The sequence below is a fragment of the Ranitomeya imitator genome, chromosome 3 (assembly GCF_032444005.1).
Source record: "Ranitomeya imitator isolate aRanImi1 chromosome 3, aRanImi1.pri, whole genome shotgun sequence".
NCBI classification, from domain to species: domain Eukaryota; kingdom Metazoa; phylum Chordata; class Amphibia; order Anura; family Dendrobatidae; genus Ranitomeya; species Ranitomeya imitator.
In genome coordinates, this window is record NC_091284.1 from 705,541,317 (window position 1) to 705,564,627 (window position 23,311).

The 23,311-nt window shown below is 45.6% G+C and overlaps 1 protein-coding gene across 4 annotated transcripts in view; it reads right to left on the reverse strand.

Annotated features, from left to right (window-relative positions):
- The window catches only part of SMAGP (small cell adhesion glycoprotein), a 102,918-nt gene that overhangs the window by 25,011 nt on the left and 54,596 nt on the right, over positions 1 to 23,311 (reverse strand). The window contains exon 1 of one of the 4 annotated variants that reach the window (XM_069758627.1): positions 17,128 to 17,216. The exons of 1 other annotated variant lie outside the window; for it this stretch is intronic. The gene's annotated coding sequence lies outside the window, so the exon portion shown is untranslated. Of the gene's footprint in view, positions 1 to 16,654; positions 16,676 to 17,010; positions 17,033 to 17,127; positions 17,217 to 23,311 lie in introns of those variants that run through there. 2 more of the 4 variants (XM_069758629.1, XM_069758631.1) reach the window with 2 other exon arrangements.

Here is a 23,311-nt window from a genome sequence, read left to right on the forward strand (position 1 = left end):
GCAGATGACCTTCGGCTAATTCCATGATGTCTGATGCCAGCTGCCTGAGTCTGTCCGACCGCGTACCTCCTTGATGGTTTAAGTAAGCTACTGCCGTGGTGTTGTCGGAGAACACTCTTGTGTGAGAGCCGCTGAGCTGAGGAAGAAAGTGAAGTAGGGAATAATATATTGCCCTCAACTCTTTGACATTTGAAGAACTATCTAGTTCCGAACTAGACCAAAGATCCTGAACCCACTGATCCTTAAAATGTGCCCCCCAGCCTTTAGGACCAGCATCTGTGGTCACTATACTAGAGGGGGAAATTATCCAGAGAACCCCTTTTGAAAGGTTTTTCTGATTTAACCACCACCTAAGGGAGTGTAATACTTCCGTTGTTAGATAAACTGTTCTATCCAGACAGCCTCTATTCTTAATGTCCTCCTCTAATATAAATTTTTGTAGAGGCCTAGTATGAGCCTGTGCCCACTGGACCGCAGGGATACACGATGTCAGAGAACCTAGTAATGACATGCTCTGTCTGAGTGACATACTACGATTTTCTATTGCTAAAGATACCTTATCAACTTTGGAGATTTTCTTATCCTCAGGCAGCTTACAAATCTGGTCAGCTGAATCTAGAAGGAGCCCTAGGAATTTCTGACACTTAACCGGCTGAAGTCTAGATTTTTCCCAATTAACCAGCCACCTCAGGGATTGTAAGGAAACCACTACTTCCCGTAACCTCTGCTCACACTGTAGGGGGTCTTTACCCACAATCAATAGGTCATCTAGATATGGAATGACTAAAGTATCTTTTACTCTTAGGAAAGACATAACTTCCAATAGCAATTTTGTGAAAACCCTTGGGGCCATGGATAATCCGAAGGGCATCGCCTTATATTGTAGATGACAAATTTGTCCCTCTATACAGACTGCTACCCGAAGGAACTGCTGGAATAAATGATGTATAGGAATATGATAGTAACATAGTAACATAGTAACATAGTTAGTAAGGCCGAAAAAAGACATTTGTCCATCCAGTTCAGCCTATATTCCATCATAATAAATACCCAGATCTACGTCCTTCTACAGAACCTAATAATTGTATGATACAATATTGTTCTGCTCCAGGAAGACATCCAGGCCTCTCTTGAACCCCTCGACTGAGTTCGCCATCACCACCTCCTCAGGCAAGCAATTCCAGATTCTCACTGCCCTAACAGTAAAGAATCCTCTTCTATGTTGGTGGAAAAACCTTCTCTCCTCCAGACGCAAAGAATGCCCCCTTGTGCCCGTCACCTTCCTTGGTATAAACAGATCCTCAGCGAGATATTTGTATTGTCCCCTTATATACTTATACATGGTTATTAGATCGCCCCTCAGTCGTCTTTTTTCTAGACTAAATAATCCTAATTTCGCTAATCTATCTGGGTATTGTAGTTCTCCCATCCCCTTTATTAATTTTGTTGCCCTCCTTTGTACTCTCTCTAGTTCCATTATATCCTTCCTGAGCACCGGTGCCCAAAACTGGACACAGTACTCCATGTGCGGTCTAACTAGGGATTTGTACAGAGGCAGTATAATGCTCTCATCATGTGTATCCAGACCTCTTTTAATGCACCCCATGATCCTGTTTGCCTTGGCAGCTGCTGCCTGGCACTGGCTGCTCCAGGTAAGTTTATCATTAACTAGGATCCCCAAGTCCTTCTCCCTGTCAGATTTACCCAGTGGTTTCCCGTTCAGTGTGTAATGGTGATATTGATTCCCTCTTCCCATGTGTATAACCTTACATTTATCATTGTTAAACCTCATCTGCCACCTTTCAGCCCAAGTTTCCAACTTATCCAGATCCATCTGTAGCAGAATACTATCTTCTCTTGTATTAACTGCTTTACATAGTTTTGTATCATCTGCAAATATCGATATTTTACTGTGTAAACCTTCTACCAGATCATTAATGAATATGTTGGAGAACAGGTCCCAATACTGACCCCTGCGGTACCCCAATACTGACCCCTGCGGTACCCCAATAGTAAGCATCCTTAAGATCCAATACTACCATGTAACAGTTTGGAAATAAATTCTTTATGGCTGAACGAATGGATTCCATTTTGAATGTTTTAGGCCTTATAAAGGAGTTCAGCTTTCTTAAATTAATTATGGTTCTGAAAGAGCCATCCGGCTTATTAATCAGAAACAAGGGAGAATAAAATCCCCTCCCCCTCTGGGAAGATGGGACTTCCACTAGGACTTGTTTGCGTAGGAGGGTTTTAACCTCTGTTTCAAGTGCCTCTTGCTGAGGCCTGGATCTTAAGGTGGTAAGGAGGAAGGAGTCCGGTGGAGTTCTAATAAAGTCTAATGTGAGGCCTGAAGATATTAATTTAATGGCCCAAGTATTTATTGTTATCTCTTCCCATTGTTGCCTAAACTGTTTTAATCTTCCATCCACTGGAGGAATATAATTACTGGAATTTGTCGGCTGGCTTGAATGGACGTTTATTAAACAGGTTTCCTTTTTGTTTAAAATCCTTATTGTTCCATCTGTCTCTGAAGCCTCCCTTCTTTCCGAATGGTGGCTTCCTGAAGGCCCTTCTGTAAGATGGAACAAAGGGATTAGGGAATCCTTTTTTCCTTTCCCCTGCCTTCTTGAGTATATCGTCAAGGACTGTTCCAAACAGGTACTCACCCTGACAGGGTATGGCACATAATTTTGATCTAGATTGGGCATCTCCTTTCCAGTTTTTTAGCCATAAAGCCCGCCTAGCCGTGTCGGAGATATTAGCTGTTCTGGCCGCCAGACGTAGGGAGTCAATAGAGGCATCCGATATAAAGGCAGCCGCACCCTTGATCAAAGGGATAGACGCTCGTAACTTCTCCCTGGATACACCATTTTTAATATTTTGCTCCAGCTGATCCAGCCAGACTAACATTGATCTGCCAGTACATGTGGCTGCAATTGCCGGTTTGAATGCCGTGACACAGGCCTCCCACGATTTTTTAAGGAGCGCATCTGATTTTCGGTCCATGGGATCTGTTAAGGAACCTGCATCTTCCACGGGCAAGGAGAACCGGCGAGATGTAGATGCAACTGCAGCATCGACCTTTGGTATTTTGGTCCATGTACTTAAATCTTCGTCATCAAATGGGTAGCGCCTTTTACAGGGTATTGGTACAAAACCTTTTTGACCTTTACCCCATTCCTTCTTAACGAGGTCCTTTATGGCCTGGTTTATTGGAAACACGTGGCCTTTCCGTTGGGAAAGACCAGCAAACATGATTTCCTGTGGTGTTTGGGGTTCTTTTGACTCCGATACCCCCATCGTATTTCTCACCGATTTAACCAAGTTGTTTATGCCTTCAGTTGGAAAGCAAACAAAGTCTTCTTCCCCTGAAGAATCAGACAGTTGAGAGACCTCAGAGTCGACCTCCCCACTCTCTGCTGACGTGTCGGCTCTAGGTGAGGATACTCTTCTTTTCTTTTTCTCGGTATTAATCGAGGAAGAACCGCCTCCTAACGACTGAAGTTCTTCCCTAATTATGAGCCGTATCTCGTTCATTTTCACCGATTCCTCCTGCCGTAAGGTGTTATCTATACATGCCTGACATAGACTCTTAGTATAGGAGTCAGGCAGGGGTTCGGTACATATAGCACATTGTTTGTGCTTACTCTTTCCCGTCCTTTTTGCCTAAAATAATACAAGCAAAGGAAACAATATATACTTCAGTGAAGTATGCGTACACTCACCCAGCGTATTAATTTTACCGGCTGCGGGGTTGTCTTAGTTTGGGATGTGGAACGGGATGATTTTCTTCCCGATTTATCAGTGGAGTCACTTAACTTAAAGTGTCCACTGCTGTTTTTCCTGGTTTCGCTACTAGGTACTAGTGGCTCTTCCATGGAGTGCACACGGACCTCCTCTTGGGATGACATAATGCACACTGACTGCACTTCTCATCCTGACTTTTATAGTGTAGCCACTCCTGCATACATCCCCATCCTGTTTTTTTTTTTTTTTTACACTCACAAGTCCGGCATCCAGACGCTGGGATCGCATGGGGGAATCCAATATGGCGGTTCCCCCGGAAATGGTACTCTGACACCGCGACCCCGGAAGTTCAAGCTTCCTTCCATGGGACGCCGACGCTACTGCGGGACCGCCCCCGACACATTAATCCCTGGCACACCGCGATCAAACATCCCGGTGTGATCGCGTTGCTGCGAGGGTCTCACCTCCCTCCCTGCTCCCTCCAGCCCCGGATCCAAGATGGCCGCGGATCCGGGTCCTGCAGGGAGGGAGGTGGCTTCACAGAGCCTGCTCAGAGCAGGCACTGTGAAGGCTGCAGCGCTGCATGTCAGATCACTGATCTGACAGAGTGCTGTGCAAACTGTCAGATCACTGATCTGTGATGTCCCCCCCTGGGACAAAGTAAAAAAAAAAAATTTTCCAAATGTGTAAAAAAAAATAAAAAAATATTCCAAAATAATAATAAAAAAAAAAAATATATCTTATTCCCATAAATACATTTCTTCATCTAAATAAAAAAAAAAACCCAATAAAAGTACACATATTTAGTATCGCCGCGTCCGTAACGACCCGACCTATAAAACTGTCCCACTAGTTAACCCCTTCAGTAAACACCGTAAGAAAAAAAAAAAAAAAAAAAAACGAGGCAAAAAACAAACGCTTTATTATCATACCGCCGAACAAAAAGTGGAATAACACGCGATCAAAAGGACAGATATAAATAACCATGGTACCGCTGAAAGCGTCATATTGTCCTGCAAAAAACGAGCCGCCATACAGCATCATCAGCAAAAAAATAAAAAAGTTATAGTCCTGAGAATAAAGCGATGCAAAAATACCGGATTACGTACCGGTAATGCTCTTTTATAGAGCCCACGACAGCACCCACTAGAGAGAGGGGATCCGCCCCTAGGAACAGGAAACCTACAGAGAGATAAAAGGGGCGGCCCCCCCTCGCTCCTCAGTTGTTTTACAGAGAATAGGAGGAACCGCCGCCAGGTTTTAGTTAACAGGTTCGGGTATATCCATATATATATACATATTTACAACCTCATACTATATTTTCTAATATTTACACCTCACCAAACAAGCACCATGTGCAACTATATACAGAAAAGGGAGGGATGTGAACGGGTGCTGTCGTGGGCTCTATAAAAGAGCATTACCGGTACGTAATCCGGTATTTTCTATTCGCCACGACAGCACCCACTAGAGAGAATTGCAGAGACTATAGACTGGGTGGGTTTACTGAGTCAAGGACCGATACACCAAAGGTGAGATCAGAAGTAGAGGATAGATCTAATCTATAATGCTTATAGAAGGTATTCGGTGAAGACCAAGTTGCAGCCTTACATATAAGGTCTATTGGCACATTCGCCCTTTCTGCCCAGGAAGTCGACAAGGCTCTTGTAGAGTGTGCTCCCACATGCATTGGAGGATCTTTCCCTCCAGCCTTATACGCCAAGATTATTGCCTCTCTGATCCAGCGAGATAATGTGTTCTTTGTGACTCCGGCACCCTTGGTTTTACCCTGAAAAGACACAAAGAGAGCCCTACTCTTCCTCCAGTCCCTAGTTCTCTCTAAATAGGCTAAGACAGTCCTTTTTACGTCTAGGGTGTGAAGTCTTTCTTCTTCTGGAGTTGAGTGGTTCTCATAAAAGGTAGGTAACTGGATCTCCTGGGATCTATGAAAGGTAGAAGCCACCTTAGGGAGATAACAAGGATCTGTTTTTAAAAGTATCCTATCTGATGTTACCACAAAAAAGGGAGGATCTATAGATAAAGCATGAAGATCACTTACTCTTCTGGCAGAAACTAATGCCACTAATAATACCGTTTTTAAAGAAATATTTTTTAGTGAGGCTGCATGGAGAGGCTCAAAAGGTGATTGAGTCAATGCATTTAGGACTATTGATAGATCCCACTGAGGGACCCGAGGTATGCTAATTGGTCTCGATCTCTCACAGGCAGATATAAACTGAGATATCCATTTATTACCTGCTACATCAAAATTAAAAAGAGCTCCTAAGGCTGACACCTGCACTTTCAGAGTGCTTACAGAGAGTCCTAATTCCAGACCTTTTTGTAGAAATTCCAATATTGGAAATATAGGAATATCAGCGGAAAGTTGTGTAGTATGGAATTGAAGGAATTTCCTCCAAATTCTGACATAAATCCTGGTAGTTGAGGGTTTTCTACTTTTCATCAGAGTATCTATTAACCCACTAGAAAACCCCCTGAGATTTAGTAACTGCCTTTCAAACTCCATGCAGTTAAATTCATGCCCTTTGCCTGAGGATGAAGGAACGGACCCTGAGAGAGCAGGTCCTTGGATTGAGGCAGAATCCACGGGTCCGACACTGACATCGCCCTCAGCCATGAGAACCATGGCCTTTTGGGCCAGAATGGGGCTATTAATAGAATTCTTGCTCCTTCTTCTCTTATTTTTCTTATTACCAAAGGTAGTAGATTCAATGGAGGAAAAGCATATGCCAGGTCGAAAGTCCAGGGCACTTGGAGGGCATCGAGTATGTCCGGCTTGTCCTCTCTGTTTAGAGAGGCAAACATCCTGACCTGTCGGTTGGCTCTTGTGGCAAACAAGTCTATTTGAGGAATACCCCATTGCGCTGTTATCATTTTGAAAATTTTTCTGTTTAGCATCCATTCCCCTTGATGAAGGGTGTGACGGCTCAGAAAATCGGCACGAAAGTTGTCTGTGCCCCTGATGTGAACTGCTGATAGTGATAGCAGATGACCTTCGGCTAATTCCATGATGTCTGATGCCAGCTGCCTGAGTCTGTCCGACCGCGTACCTCCTTGATGGTTTAAGTAAGCTACTGCCGTGGTGTTGTCGGAGAACACTCTTGTGTGAGAGCCGCTGAGCTGAGGAAGAAAGTGAAGTAGGGAATAATATATTGCCCTCAACTCTTTGACATTTGAAGAACTATCTAGTTCCGAACTAGACCAAAGATCCTGAACCCACTGATCCTTAAAATGTGCCCCCCAGCCTTTAGGACCAGCATCTGTGGTCACTATACTAGAGGGGGAAATTATCCAGAGAACCCCTTTTGAAAGGTTTTTCTGATTTAACCACCACCTAAGGGAGTGTAATACTTCCGTTGTTAGATAAACTGTTCTATCCAGACAGCCTCTATTCTTAATGTCCTCCTCTAATATAAATTTTTGTAGAGGCCTAGTATGAGCCTGTGCCCACTGGACCGCAGGGATACACGATGTCAGAGAACCTAGTAATGACATGCTCTGTCTGAGTGACATACTACGATTTTCTATTGCTAAAGATACCTTATCAACTTTGGAGATTTTCTTATCCTCAGGCAGCTTACAAATCTGGTCAGCTGAATCTAGAAGGAGCCCTAGGAATTTCTGACACTTAACCGGCTGAAGTCTAGATTTTTCCCAATTAACCAGCCACCTCAGGGATTGTAAGGAAACCACTACTTCCCGTAACCTCTGCTCACACTGTAGGGGGTCTTTACCCACAATCAATAGGTCATCTAGATATGGAATGACTAAAGTATCTTTTACTCTTAGGAAAGACATAACTTCCAATAGCAATTTTGTGAAAACCCTTGGGGCCATGGATAATCCGAAGGGCATCGCCTTATATTGTAGATGACAAATTTGTCCCTCTATACAGACTGCTACCCGAAGGAACTGCTGGAATAAATGATGTATAGGAATATGATAGTAACATAGTAACATAGTAACATAGTTAGTAAGGCCGAAAAAAGACATTTGTCCATCCAGTTCAGCCTATATTCCATCATAATAAATACCCAGATCTACGTCCTTCTACAGAACCTAATAATTGTATGATACAATATTGTTCTGCTCCAGGAAGACATCCAGGCCTCTCTTGAACCCCTCGACTGAGTTCGCCATCACCACCTCCTCAGGCAAGCAATTCCAGATTCTCACTGCCCTAACAGTAAAGAATCCTCTTCTATGTTGGTGGAAAAACCTTCTCTCCTCCAGACGCAAAGAATGCCCCCTTGTGCCCGTCACCTTCCTTGGTATAAACAGATCCTCAGCGAGATATTTGTATTGTCCCCTTATATACTTATACATGGTTATTAGATCGCCCCTCAGTCGTCTTTTTTCTAGACTAAATAATCCTAATTTCGCTAATCTATCTGGGTATTGTAGTTCTCCCATCCCCTTTATTAATTTTGTTGCCCTCCTTTGTACTCTCTCTAGTTCCATTATATCCTTCCTGAGCACCGGTGCCCAAAACTGGACACAGTACTCCATGTGCGGTCTAACTAGGGATTTGTACAGAGGCAGTATAATGCTCTCATCATGTGTATCCAGACCTCTTTTAATGCACCCCATGATCCTGTTTGCCTTGGCAGCTGCTGCCTGGCACTGGCTGCTCCAGGTAAGTTTATCATTAACTAGGATCCCCAAGTCCTTCTCCCTGTCAGATTTACCCAGTGGTTTCCCGTTCAGTGTGTAATGGTGATATTGATTCCCTCTTCCCATGTGTATAACCTTACATTTATCATTGTTAAACCTCATCTGCCACCTTTCAGCCCAAGTTTCCAACTTATCCAGATCCATCTGTAGCAGAATACTATCTTCTCTTGTATTAACTGCTTTACATAGTTTTGTATCATCTGCAAATATCGATATTTTACTGTGTAAACCTTCTACCAGATCATTAATGAATATGTTGAAGAGAACAGGTCCCAATACTGACCCCTGCGGTACCCCAATACTGACCCCTGCGGTACCCCAATAGTAAGCATCCTTAAGATCCAATACTACCATGTAACAGTTTGGAAATAAATTCTTTATGGCTGAACGAATGGATTCCATTTTGAATGTTTTAGGCCTTATAAAGGAGTTCAGCTTTCTTAAATTAATTATGGTTCTGAAAGAGCCATCCGGCTTATTAATCAGAAACAAGGGAGAATAAAATCCCCTCCCCCTCTGGGAAGATGGGACTTCCACTAGGACTTGTTTGCGTAGGAGGGTTTTAACCTCTGTTTCAAGTGCCTCTTGCTGAGGCCTGGATCTTAAGGTGGTAAGGAGGAAGGAGTCCGGTGGAGTTCTAATAAAGTCTAATGTGAGGCCTGAAGATATTAATTTAATGGCCCAAGTATTTATTGTTATCTCTTCCCATTGTTGCCTAAACTGTTTTAATCTTCCATCCACTGGAGGAATATAATTACTGGAATTTGTCGGCTGGCTTGAATGGACGTTTATTAAACAGGTTTCCTTTTTGTTTAAAATCCTTATTGTTCCATCTGTCTCTGAAGCCTCCCTTCTTTCCGAATGGTGGCTTCCTGAAGGCCCTTCTGTAAGATGGAACAAAGGGATTAGGGAATCCTTTTTTCCTTTCCCCTGCCTTCTTGAGTATATCGTCAAGGACTGTTCCAAACAGGTACTCACCCTGACAGGGTATGGCACATAATTTTGATCTAGATTGGGCATCTCCTTTCCAGTTTTTTAGCCATAAAGCCCGCCTAGCCGTGTCGGAGATATTAGCTGTTCTGGCCGCCAGACGTAGGGAGTCAATAGAGGCATCCGATATAAAGGCAGCCGCACCCTTGATCAAAGGGATAGACGCTCGTAACTTCTCCCTGGATACACCATTTTTAATATTTTGCTCCAGCTGATCCAGCCAGACTAACATTGATCTGCCAGTACATGTGGCTGCAATTGCCGGTTTGAATGCCGTGACACAGGCCTCCCACGATTTTTTAAGGAGCGCATCTGATTTTCGGTCCATGGGATCTGTTAAGGAACCTGCATCTTCCACGGGCAAGGAGAACCGGCGAGATGTAGATGCAACTGCAGCATCGACCTTTGGTATTTTGGTCCATGTACTTAAATCTTCGTCATCAAATGGGTAGCGCCTTTTACAGGGTATTGGTACAAAACCTTTTTGACCTTTACCCCATTCCTTCTTAACGAGGTCCTTTATGGCCTGGTTTATTGGAAACACGTGGCCTTTCCGTTGGGAAAGACCAGCAAACATGATTTCCTGTGGTGTTTGGGGTTCTTTTGACTCCGATACCCCCATCGTATTTCTCACCGATTTAACCAAGTTGTTTATGCCTTCAGTTGGAAAGCAAACAAAGTCTTCTTCCCCTGAAGAATCAGACAGTTGAGAGACCTCAGAGTCGACCTCCCCACTCTCTGCTGACGTGTCGGCTCTAGGTGAGGATACTCTTCTTTTCTTTTTCTCGGTATTAATCGAGGAAGAACCGCCTCCTAACGACTGAAGTTCTTCCCTAATTATGAGCCGTATCTCGTTCATTTTCACCGATTCCTCCTGCCGTAAGGTGTTATCTATACATGCCTGACATAGACTCTTAGTATAGGAGTCAGGCAGGGGTTCGGTACATATAGCACATTGTTTGTGCTTACTCTTTCCCGTCCTTTTTGCCTAAAATAATACAAGCAAAGGAAACAATATATACTTCAGTGAAGTATGCGTACACTCACCCAGCGTATTAATTTTACCGGCTGCGGGGTTGTCTTAGTTTGGGATGTGGAACGGGATGATTTTCTTCCCGATTTATCAGTGGAGTCACTTAACTTAAAGTGTCCACTGCTGTTTTTCCTGGTTTCGCTACTAGGTACTAGTGGCTCTTCCATGGAGTGCACACGGACCTCCTCTTGGGATGACATAATGCACACTGACTGCACTTCTCATCCTGACTTTTATAGTGTAGCCACTCCTGCATACATCCCCATCCTGTTTTTTTTTTTTTTTTACACTCACAAGTCCGGCATCCAGACGCTGGGATCGCATGGGGGAATCCAATATGGCGGTTCCCCCGGAAATGGTACTCTGACACCGCGACCCCGGAAGTTCAAGCTTCCTTCCATGGGACGCCGACGCTACTGCGCATGCGCCCGCGTCTCTGCAAACCGGAAGCGCTCTCAGCGCTGCTTCCCACCATGTCGCCTCTTACCTCTGGAGGGAACGGAGGGAAGATTCCGCCCAGGGATACCACACCGCTGCTCAGCTCCACTCAGGAGGGCATTACCACAGGTATCCACACTGCGCCGTGCCTTTCATTAGCACTTACCCAACGGTGTCCCAGCAGGGAGACCGTTGGTACCTTCAGGCTTCCCTGTCAGCCGCACCAGATGAGGGGGGAGCCCGCAGGAACATTCCCCCGACACTGTCTACCTGCTCTGGGACCCCTGTCGCTCAGCAGAGTCGATACAGGCGGTAGCCCAGGCAGGTCTTCCTCTTCTTAGCCATAGAGTTCTTCTCTGTGGGTTCCCTTCTAGGAACAGGAAACCAACTGAGGAGCGAGGGGGGGGGCCGCCCCTTTTATCTCTCTGTAGGTTTCCTGTTCCTAGGGGCGGATCCCCTCTCTCTAGTGGGTGCTGTCGTGGCGAATAGAAAATAATTATTTTTTCTGTAAAATAGTTTTTATCGTATAAAAGCGCCAAACCATAAAAAAAAATGATATAAATGAGGTATCGCTGTAATCGTACTGACCCGAAGAATAATCAATTTTACCAAACGCGGAACGGTATAAACGCCTCCCCCAATAGAAATTCATGAATAGCTGGTTTTTGGTCATTCTTCCTCACAAAAATCGGAATAAAAAGCGATCAAAAAATGTCACGTGCCCGAAAATGTTTTCAGTAAAAACGTCAACTCGTCCCGCAAAAAACAAGACCTCACATGACTCTGTGGACCAAAATATGGAAAAATTATAGCTCTCAAAATGTGGTATTGCAAAAAATATATTTTTTGCAATAAAAAGCGTCTTTCAGTGTGTGACGGCTGCCAATCATAAAAATCCGCTAAAAAACTCGCTATAAAAGTAAATCAAACCCCCCTTCATCACCCCCTTAGTTAGGGAAAAATAAAAAAAAATGTATTTATTTCCATTTTCCCATTAGGGCTAGGGTTAGGGCTAGGGCTAGGGTTAGGGCAAGGGTTAGGGCTAGGATTAGGGTTGGGGCTACAGTTAGGGTTGGGGCTAAAGTTAGGGTTAAGATTACATTTACAGTTGGGAATAGGGTTGGGATTAGGGTTAGGGGTGTGTCAGGGTTAGAGGTGTGGTTAGGGTTACCGTTGGAATTAGGGTTAGGGGTGTGTTTAGATTAGGGTTTCAGTTATAATTGGGGGGTTTCCACTGTTTCGGCACATCAGGGGCTCTCCAAACACGACATGGCGTCCGATCTGAATTCCAGCCAATTCTGCGTTGAAAAAGTAAAACAGTGCTCCTTCCCTTCCGAGCTCTCCCGTGTGCCCAAACAGGGGTTTACCCTCACATATGGGGTATCAGCGTACTCAGGACAAATTGGACAACAACTTTTGTGGACCAATTTCTCCTGTTACCCTTGGGAAAATACAAAACTGGGGGCTAAAAATAATTTTTGTGGGAAAACAAAAAGATTTTTTATTTTCACGGCTCTGCGTTATAAACTGTAGTGAAACACTTGGGGGTTCAAAGTTCTCACAACACATCTAGATAAGTTCATTGAGGGGTCTAGTTTCCAATATGGGGTCACTTGTGGGCGGTTTCTACTGTTTAGGTACATTAGGGGCTCTGCAAACACAATGTGACGCCTGCAGACCAATCAATCTAAGTCTGCATTCCAAATGATGCTCCTTCCCTTCCGAGCCCTCCCATGCGCCCAAACGGTGGTTCCCCCCCACATATCAGGTATCAGCGTACTCAGGACAAATTGGACAACAACATTTAGGGTCTAATTTCTCCTGCTAACCTTGGAAAAATACAAAACTGGGGGCTAAAATATAATTTTTGTGGGAAAAAAAATATTTTTTATTTGCACGGCTCTGCGTTATAAACTGTAGTGAAATACTTGGGGGTTCAAAGCTCTCACAACACATCAAGATGAGATCCTTAGGGGGTCTACTTTCCAAAATGGTGTCACTTGTGGGGGGTTTCTACTGTTTAGGTACATTAGGGGCTCTGCAAACGCAATGTGACGCCTGCAGACCATTCCATCTAAGTCTGCATTCCAAATGGCGCTCCTTCCCTTCCGAGCCCTCCCATGCGCCCAAACGGTGGTTCCCCCTCACATATGGGGTATCAGCGTACTCAGGACAAATTGGACAACAACTTTTGAGGTCCAATTTCTCCTGCTACCCTAGGGAAAATACAAAACTGGGGGCTAAAAAATAATTTTTGTGGGAGAAAAATTGTTTTATTTTTATGGCTCTGCATTATAAACTTCTGTGAAGCCCTTGGTGGGTCGAAGTGCTCACCACACCTCTAGATAAGTTCCTTAGGGGGTCTACTTTCCAAAATGGTGTCACTTGTGGGGGGTTTCAATGTTTAGGCACATCAGTGGCTCTCCAAACGCAACATGGCGTCCCATCTCAATTCCTGTCAATTTTGCATTGAAAAGTCAAACGGCGCTCCTTCCCTTCCGAGCTCTCCCATGCGCCCAAACAGTGGTTTACCCCCACATATGGGGTATCGGCGTACTCAGGACAAATTGTACAACAACTTTTGGGGGCCATTTTCTCCTGTTACCCTTGGTAAAATAAAACAAATTGGAGCTGAAGTAAATTTTTTGTGTAAAAAAGTTAAATGTTCATTCTTATTTAAACATTCCAAAAATTCCTATGAAACACCTGAAGGGTTAATAAACTTCTTGAATGTGGTTTTGAGCACCTTGAGGGGTGCAGTTTTTAGAATGGTGTCACACTTGGGCATTTTCTATCATATAGACCCCTCAAAATGACTTCAAATGAGACGTGGTCCCTAAAAAAAAAAATTGTGTTGTAAAAATGAGAAATTGCTGGTCAACTTTTAACCCTTATAACTCCCTAACAAAAAAAAAAATTTGGTTCCAAAATTATGCTGATGTAAAGGAGACATGTGGGAAATGTTACTTATTAAGTATTTTGTGTGACATATCTCTGTGATTTAATTGCATAAAAATTCAAAGTTTGAAAATTGCGAAATTTTCAAAATTTTCGCCAAATTTCCGTTTTTTTTCACAAATAAACGCAGGTACTATCAAAGAAATTTTACCACTATCATGAAGTACAATATGTCACGAGAAAACAATGTCAGAATCACCAGGATCCGTTGAAGCGTTTCGGAGTTATAACCTCATAAAGGGACAGTGGTCAGAATTGTAAAAATTGGCCTGGTCATTGACGTGCAAACCACCCTTGGGGGTAAAGGGGTTAACCTGTTAAATGCCGCTGTCAAACACAGACAGCGGCATTTAACCACCGCATCCGGCCGGGCGGCCGGAAATGTTGTCATCGCCGACCCCGTCACATGATCGGGGGTCGGCGATGCATCAGGAAGGTAACCATAGAGGTCCTTGAGACCTCTATGGTTACTGATGCAGGCCTGCTGTGAGCGCCCCCCTGTGGTCGGCGCTCACAGCACACCTGCATTTCAGCTACATAGCAGCGATCTGATGATCGCTGCTATGTAGCAGAGCCGATCAAGTGGTGCCAGCTTCTAGCCTCCCATGGAGGCTATTGAAGCATGGCACAAGTAAAAAAAAAAAAAAAATGTTTAAAAATATGAAAAAAAATATAAAAAATATAAAAGTTTAAATCACCCCCCTTTCGCCCCATCCTAAATAAAAAACAAAAAAAAAAAAATCAAACATACACATATTTGGTATCGCCGTGTTCAGAATCGCCCGATCTAACAATTAAAAAAAAGCATTAACCTGATCGCTAAACGGCGTAGCGAGAAAAAAATCCGAAACGCCAGAATTACTTTTTTTGGTCGCCGCGACATTGCATTAAAATGCAATAACGGGCGATCAAAAGAACGTATCTGCGCAAAAATGGTATCATTAAAAACCATCAGCTCGGCACGCAAAAAATAAGCCCTCACCCGACCCCAGATCACGACAAATGGAGACGCTACGGGTATCGGAAAATGGCACTTTTTTTTTTTAGCAAAGTTTGGCATTTTTTTTTCACCACTTAGATAAAAAATAACCTAGACATGTTTGGTGTCTATGAACTCGTAATGACCTAGAGAATCAAAATGGCAGGTTAGTTTTAGCATTTAGTGAACCTAGCAAAAAAGCCAAACAAAAAACAAGTGTGGGATTGCACTTTTTTTGCAATTTCACCGCACTTGGAATTTTTTTCCCGTTTTCTAGTAAAATACATGGTAAAACCAATGGTGTCGTTCAAAAGTACAACTTGTCCCGCAAAAAATAAGCCCTCACATGACCATATTGACGGAAAAATAAAAAAAAAGTTATGGCTCAGGGAAGGAGGGAAGTGAAAAACGAAAACGCAAAAATGAAAAAGGGCCGCGACTTGAAGGGGTTAAAGGGCCACTGTCACCCCCCTCCAGCCGTTATAAACTAAAAGAGCCACCTTGTGCAGCAGTAATGCTGCATTCTAACAAGGTGGCTCTTTTAGTTTTGTGTTCATGTATTACTTAAAAAAAAAAGCACTTTGAAACTTTTCAAAAATACCTGTCTTTGTCCATGGAGGCGGGTCTGAAGCCTCCTCTGTGAAGCACCCAACTGCAGTCACTCATCTCTTCTGGGGCGATGGTCGCCACCCCCTGCGCGCTGTTTTCTTTTCAAATCCGGCGCCTGCGCTGTGCGTGCCTGCCTGGGGCAGGCGCAGTGTTCATTGGCCGTCATAGCTCTCAGATGCCGGGTTCCCGCCTGCGCGGCCACCCTGTTACTGAATCCCTGCCCCACACTGTTATACATTATGCACAGTGCGGGGCTGGGATTCCTGGGCAGATTCCTGTACAGACCGACGCTGGAAGGCGGGGAACCTGGGGGAGCGTCTGACAAGCGCAGTGCGCATGCCCAGGAATCCCAGCCCCGCACTGTGCATAATGCATAACACAGTGCGGGGCGGGGATTCAGTAACAGGGTGCCCGCACAGGCAGGAACCCGGCATCTGAGAGCTATGACGGCCAATCCTCAATGCGTCTGCCCCAGATTTAAGAACAGCGCGCAGGGGGCGGCGACCATCGCCCCAGAAGAGATGAGTGACGGCAGTTGGGCGCTTCACAGAGGAGGCTTCAGACCCGCCTCCAGGTACAAAGACAGGTATTTTTGAAAAGTTTCAAAGCGCTTTATTTTAGTAATACATGAACACAAAACTAAAAGAGCCACCTTGTTAGAATGCGGCATTACTGCTGCACAAGGTGGCTCTTTTAGTTTATAACGGCTGGAGGGGGGTGACAGTGGCCCTTTAATGTGACCGGCTTCCTCTGCCTGTAGACACGTCACACATCTGCCGCCAGGATCAGCCGAATGATTCACTGCACGGAATTCACGCAGGCGCAGTAAATCAGACAACAGCCATCTTTGCAGACAGATAGTGGCGGTCACATTAACTGCGCATGCGCTCCTCCTGTACAAAGATGGCAGTAATCAGTGAATCATTAGGCTGCTCCCGGTGGCAGCGTTCACCACAGTGTTACGCTGGTGGTACCGCACAAGAAGCTGCGTACGGTGTATACAGTGTGTGGTGCAACAGTGTTCCACTGGTGGTCCCGCACAAGAGGCTGGTACCACCAGCAGTTCCCATATTGAGACACCCATCACTTGGGTGCCCCAATATGGTGGTCGGTGAACTTCCACCACTTGGAATTCTGGGATTCGGACGGAACAGGATGTGAAGACATTACAAGGTAAGTAGATCTCTATGTTAAGCTACACCTACCGATTTAGCACTACTATAATGCAGCAGTTTTCTATGCAACTTTCTAGAATGCAGGATTGTATAACTCTTCCCAGTAAATGAGCGCACAGCACTATGGGAATAGGCTCTGGGGAGCGGAGTCTAGTTATAAGCACAAGTCATGTGACCCTGCAGGCGCACATCCCACCCAAGACCACTACAGAGGAAGTGCTTAAGCGACCAATCAGATCATAGAAATCAAGGAAAACCGACTATGAAAGTAGCACTATGATTGGCTCCAGAAAGCGCCCCGTAGTATTTTGACCCACGCAGGCCTATGTAGCGCTCGCTTGGTGGCTCTTGTCCAAGGTCCTGCAGTCCCGGAGATATGTACATACACTGCGCCACGTTCACTCAGGACTCTACGAGCGTCTGTCACGTCCGAGCAGCCGTCCCGCCGCCCACCTAGTCAGGAGCAGGAGGAAGCGATGCGGAAGCCTCCCGCCACTACTCACCTGTAATGTCCGCTCCCGGCACCGAGCAGCTGCTAATAATGAGGACAGGTGCAGAGCTGCGCTATAGCCCGCCACACCCAGCGCCGCCCAGTAACCCTTCATTGTCTGCGCCTGCCGGTCCATTACCTCACCCTAGTGTCCCGCAGGGAGTGCACTGAGCCCGTGTATACAGATAAGAAACCTACAGATACGCACGGAGCTCGGCTGTGTTCACATGTTGCTTTTTTTGCTGCGCTTTCAGACAGGAGGCGCCACTTTTTCTGCCCTTTTTTATTTTTGTAATACAATAAGGACCATTTTTTTTAGGACCACCATACTTTACACAGGTCTTAATAAAACGCTCGCTGGTGTTAAGAGGCGACATCTTTCCTGTACGTGCACCAAGAACGTGTGCTTTTCAGTCTAATTTCCACCACTTTATAGGAAATGTTTGGGGTCGCACGTGCCATGCCCACTGGACGAAGGCCTGTACATTATGGCATACATGTCACCCGTGCCATGCCCACTGGACGAAAGCCTGTACATTATGGCATACGTGTCACCCGTGCCACGCCCACTGGACAAAGGCCTGTACATTATGGCATACGTGTCACCCGTGCCATGCCCACTGGATGAAGGCCTGTACATTATGGCATACGTGTCACCCGTGCCATGCCCACTGGATGAAGGCCTGTACATTATGGCATACGTGTCACCCGTGCCATGCCCACTGGACGAAGGCCTGTACATTATGGCATACATGTCACCCGTGCCATGCCCACTGGATGAAGGTCTGTACATTATGGCATACATGTCACCCGTGCCACGCCCACTGGGCGAAAGCTTGTACATTATGGCATACGTGTCACCCGTGCCATGCCCACTGGATGAAGGCCTGTACATTATGGCATACATGTCACCCATGCAATGCCCACTGGACAAAGGCCTGTACATTATGGCATACGTGTCACCCGTGCCATGCCCACTGGACGAAGGCCTGTACATTATGGCATACATGTCACCCGTGCCACGCCCACTGGACGAAGGCCTGTACATTATGGCATACATGTCACCCGTGCCATGCCCACTGGATGAAGGCCTGTACATTATGGCATACGTGTCACCCGTGCCATGCCCACTGGACGAAGGCCTGTACATTATGGCATACATGTCACCCGTGCCACGCCCACTGGGCGAGAGCTTGTACATTATGGCATACGTGTCACCCGTGCCATGCCCACTGGACGAAGGCCTGTACATTATGGCATACATGTCATCCATGCAATGCCCACTGGACGAAGGCCTGTACATTATGGCATACGTGTCACCCGTGCCATGCCCACTGGATGAAGGCCTGTACATTATGGCATACATGTCACCCATGCAATGCCCACTGGACGAAGGCCTGTACATTATGACATACGTGTCACCCGTGCCATGCCCACTGGATGAAGGCCTGTACATTATGGCATACGTGTCACCCGTGCCATGCCCACTGGACGAAGGCCTGTACATTATGGCATACATGTCACCCGTGCCACGCCCACTGGACGAAGGCCTGTACATTATGGCATACATGTCACCCGTGCCATGCCCACTGGATGAAGGCCTGTACATTATGGCATACGTGTCACCCGTGCCATGCCCACTGGACGAAGGCCTGTACATTATGGCATACATGTCACCCGTGCCACGCCCACTGGGCGAGAGCTTGTACAATATGGCATACGTGTCACCCGTGCCATGCCCACTGGACGAAGGCCTGTACATTATGGCATACGTGTCACCCGTGCCATGCCCACTGGACGGAAGCCTGTACATTATGGCATACGTGTCACCCGTGCCATGCCCACTGGATTAAAGCCTGTACATTATGGCATACGTGTCACCCGTGCCATGCCCACTGGATGAAGGCCTGTACATTATGGCATACGTGTCACCCGTGCCATGCCTACTGGACGAAGGCCTATACATTATGGCATACATGTCACCCGTGCCACGCCCACTGGGCGAGAGCTTGTACAATATGGCATACGTGTCACCCGTGCCATGCCCACTGGACGAAGGCCTGTACATTATGGCATACGTGTCACCCGTGCCATGCCCACTGGACGGAAGCCTGTACATTATGGCATACGTGTCACCCGTGCCATGCCCACTGGATTAAAGCCTGTACATTATGGCATACGTGTCACCCGTGCCATGCCCACTGGACGGAAGCCTGTACATTATGGCATACGTGTCACCCGTGCCATGCCCACTGGACGAAGGCCTGTACATTATGGCATACGTGTCACCCGTGCCATGCCCACTGGACGAAGGCCTGTACATTATGGCATACATGTCACCCGTGCCATGCCCACTGGACGAAGGTCTGTACATTATGGCATACATGTCACCCGTGCCATGCCCACTGGACGAAGGTTTGTACATTATGGCATACGTGTCACCCGTGCCATGCCCACTGGATGAAGGCCTGTACATTATGGCATATGTGTCACCCGTGCCATGCCCACTGGACAAAAACCTGTACATTATGGCATACGTGTCACCCGTGCCATGCCCACTGGATTAAAACCTGTACATTATGGCATACGTGTCACCCGTGGCATGCCCACTGGACGAAGGCCTGTACATTATGGCATACGTGTCATCCGTCCCATGCCCACTGGACGAAAGCCTGTACATTATGGCATACATGTCACCCGTGCCATGCCCACTGGACGAAGGCCTGTACATTATGGCATGCGTATCACCCGTGCCACGCCCACTGGACGAAGGCCTGTACATTATGGCATACGTGTCATCCGTCCCATGCCCACTGGACGAAGGTCTGTACATTATGGCATATGTGTCATCCGTCCCATGCCCACTGGACGAAGGTCTGTACATTATGGCATATGTGTCACCCGTGCCATGCCCACTGGACGAAGGCCTGTACATTATGGCATACGTGTCATCCGTCCCATGCCCACTGGACGAAGGTCTGTACATTATGGCATATGTGTCACCCGTGCCATGCCCACTGGACGAAGGCCTGTACATTATGGCATACTTGTCACCCGTGCCATGCCCACTGGACACTGGACGAAGGCCTGTACATTATGGCATACTTGTCACCCGTGCCATGCTGTTAAATATTAATTATTCTTATTCTGTACTGAGCACGTTGCTTCTTGCTGACACTATCAAAAGCTATTTCTGTGTATGTAGCTCAGAGTATAAGTTAACTCCATATACAGAAGACACGTGATCTGTAGAAACCATATAAATAACGTCTCTAAGGAGGGTGGGGGGCTTTTTGTCACGTGGGACGGTCACCTCCCTTCCTTCACCATCATTCTCCATGGACATGAGACAAGACACGAGGAACAACAGCTGTTAGCTACTCCATGCCATGATGACTTCAGACTTTCACACAGACAGATGACTTCTACCATTCAGGACCCTGGAAAGATGAGTAACAGGAGAAGCGCTGATATCTACACATGAACACTCTGTTTGTAATTGTTTCATCTACCTTTTATGTTTTTGCTGCGATGGTGGATAACTCAATAAACCACTATACTTTCGTCAGAATATCATGACATTTTTCTTTTAAGAATAACGCACCTGGTTAAGTCTTGATTAGATATTTTTGCGCAATAACGATTTTTAACACATGCCCACTGGACACTGGATGAAGGCCTGTACATTATGGCATACGTGTCACCTGTGGCATGCCCACTGGACGAAGGCCTGTACATTATGGCATACGTGTCACCCGTCCCATGCCCACTGGACAAAGGTCTGTACATTATGGCATACATGTCACCCGTGCCATGCCCACTGGATGAAGGCCTGTACATTATGGCATACGTGTGGCGCGTGCCGCAGCTTGCAGAGTTTTTACGCCAGTCTGTGGCGTAGATGTATTAATATGTCAGTTAACAGTGTTTTATCAGCAAGAAGCAATCGAATCTGTGGATCTGTAAAAATTATGGGCAGCACAATGAAATGGCATCAGGGTGCAGTCCGTGATTAGCATGGTAATGGCTAAGAAGAGCTTTACAATTTCTTTTTTCATACATGAAAATCACTGATGCTAAAAACTGACATGTTTTCACGGTCAGGAAACGCTGCGTGTTTGACGGTGCTAACAGCCACAGTGTCCAGATGTTACAGCATAGTGGAGGGGATAGGCTCCGTCGCCGTACCGTAAATTTCCCATAGATAATCATTAGATGTGGTAAAACCATATGTAATGATTAGTCATATGCGTAGTAACTGTGTAAACGCCGCTTACTTCGCATGTCTACTAATTTAAGGTCTTACCTGTCACCGCTGGAAGTCCGCATCCACTGCAGTTCTCGCGATAACTTAGCTTACCGCGAGAACTGCCGTGCACATGACCGGGGGTTATCTCCGGTCACCCTAGGCTGGTTCTCACGGTCAGCTGACCGCGAGAGCTAGAGTAGGTGATCGCCAGAGAGTTATCTCCGGTGGTCATCTACAAGCTCTGCTATGTCTCGATGTCAGGCATCCAGATGTAGCAGAGCTGGACTCGTCGTGGGACACTCTTTATTAACCCCTTCATGACCCAGCCTATTTTGACCTTAAAGACCTTGCCGTTTTTTGCAATTCTGACCAGTGTCCCTTTATGAGGTAATAACTCAGGAACGCTTCAACGGATCCTAGCGGTTCTGAGATTGTTTTTTCGTGACATATTGGGCTTCATGTTAGTGGTAAATTTAGGTCAATAAATTCTGCGTTTATTTGTGATAAAAACGGAAATTTGGCGAAAATTTTGAAAATTTTGCAATTTTCACATTTTGAATTTTTATTCTGTTAAACCAGAGAGATATGTGACACAAAATAGTTAATAAATAACATTTCCCACATGTTTACTTTACATCAGCACAATTTTGGAAACAAAATTTTTTTTTGTTAGGAAGTTATAAGGGTTAAAATTTGACCAGCGATTTGTCATTTTTACAACGAAATTTACAAAACCATTTTTTTTAGGGACCACCTCACATTTGAAGTCAGTTTGAGGGGTCTATATGGCTGAAAATACCCAAAAGTGACACCATTCTAAAAACTGCACCCCTCAAGGTACTCAAAACCACATTCAAGAAGTTTATTAACCCTTCAGGTGCTTCACAGCAGCAGAAGCAACATGGAAGGAAAAAATGAACATTTAACATTTTAGTCACAAAAATTATCTTTTAGCAACAATTTTTTTATTTTCCCAATGGTAAAAGGAGAAACTGAACCACGAAAGTTGTTGTCCAATTTGTCCTGAGTACGCTGATACCTCATATGTGGGGGTAAACCACTGTTTGGGCGCACGGCAGGGCTTGGAAGGGAAGGAGCGCCATTTGACTTTTTGAATCAAAAATTGGCTCCACTCTTTAGCGGACACCATGTCACGTTTGGAAAGCCCCCATGTGCCTAAAAATTGGAGCTCCCCCACAAGTGACCCCATTTTGGAAACTAGACGCCCCAAGGAACTTATCTAGATGCATAGTGAGCACTTTGAGCCCCCAGGTGCTTCACAAATTGATCCGTAAAAATGAAAAAGTACTTTTTTTTCACAAAAAAATTCTTTTAGCCTCAATTTTTTCATTTTCACATGGGCAACAGGATAAAATGGATCCTAAAATGTGTTGGGCAATTTCTCCTGAGTACACCAATACCTCACATGTGGGGGTAAACCACTGTTTGGGCACATGATTTGACTTTTTGAATGGAAAATTAGCTCCAATTGTTAGCGGACACCATGTCGCGTTTGGAGAGCCCCTGTGTGCCTAAACATTGGAGCTCCCCCACAAGTGACCCCATTTTGGAAACTAGACCCCCCAAGGAACTTATCTAGATGCATATTGAGCACTTTAAACCCCCAGGTGCTTCACAGAAGTTTATAACGCAGAGCCATGAAAATAAAAAATAATTTTTCTTTCCTCAAAAATGATTTTTTAGCCTGGAATTTCCTATTTTGCCAAGGATAATAGGAGAAATTGGACCCCAAATATTGTTGTCCAGTTTGTCCTGAGTATGCTGATACCCCATATGTGGGGGTAAACCACTGTTTGGGCGCACGGCAGGGCTCGGAAGGGATGGCACGCCATTTGGCTTTTTAAATGGAAAATTAGCTCCAATCATTAGCGGACACCATGTCACGTTTGGAGAGCCCCTGTGTGCCTAAACATTGGAGATCCCCCAG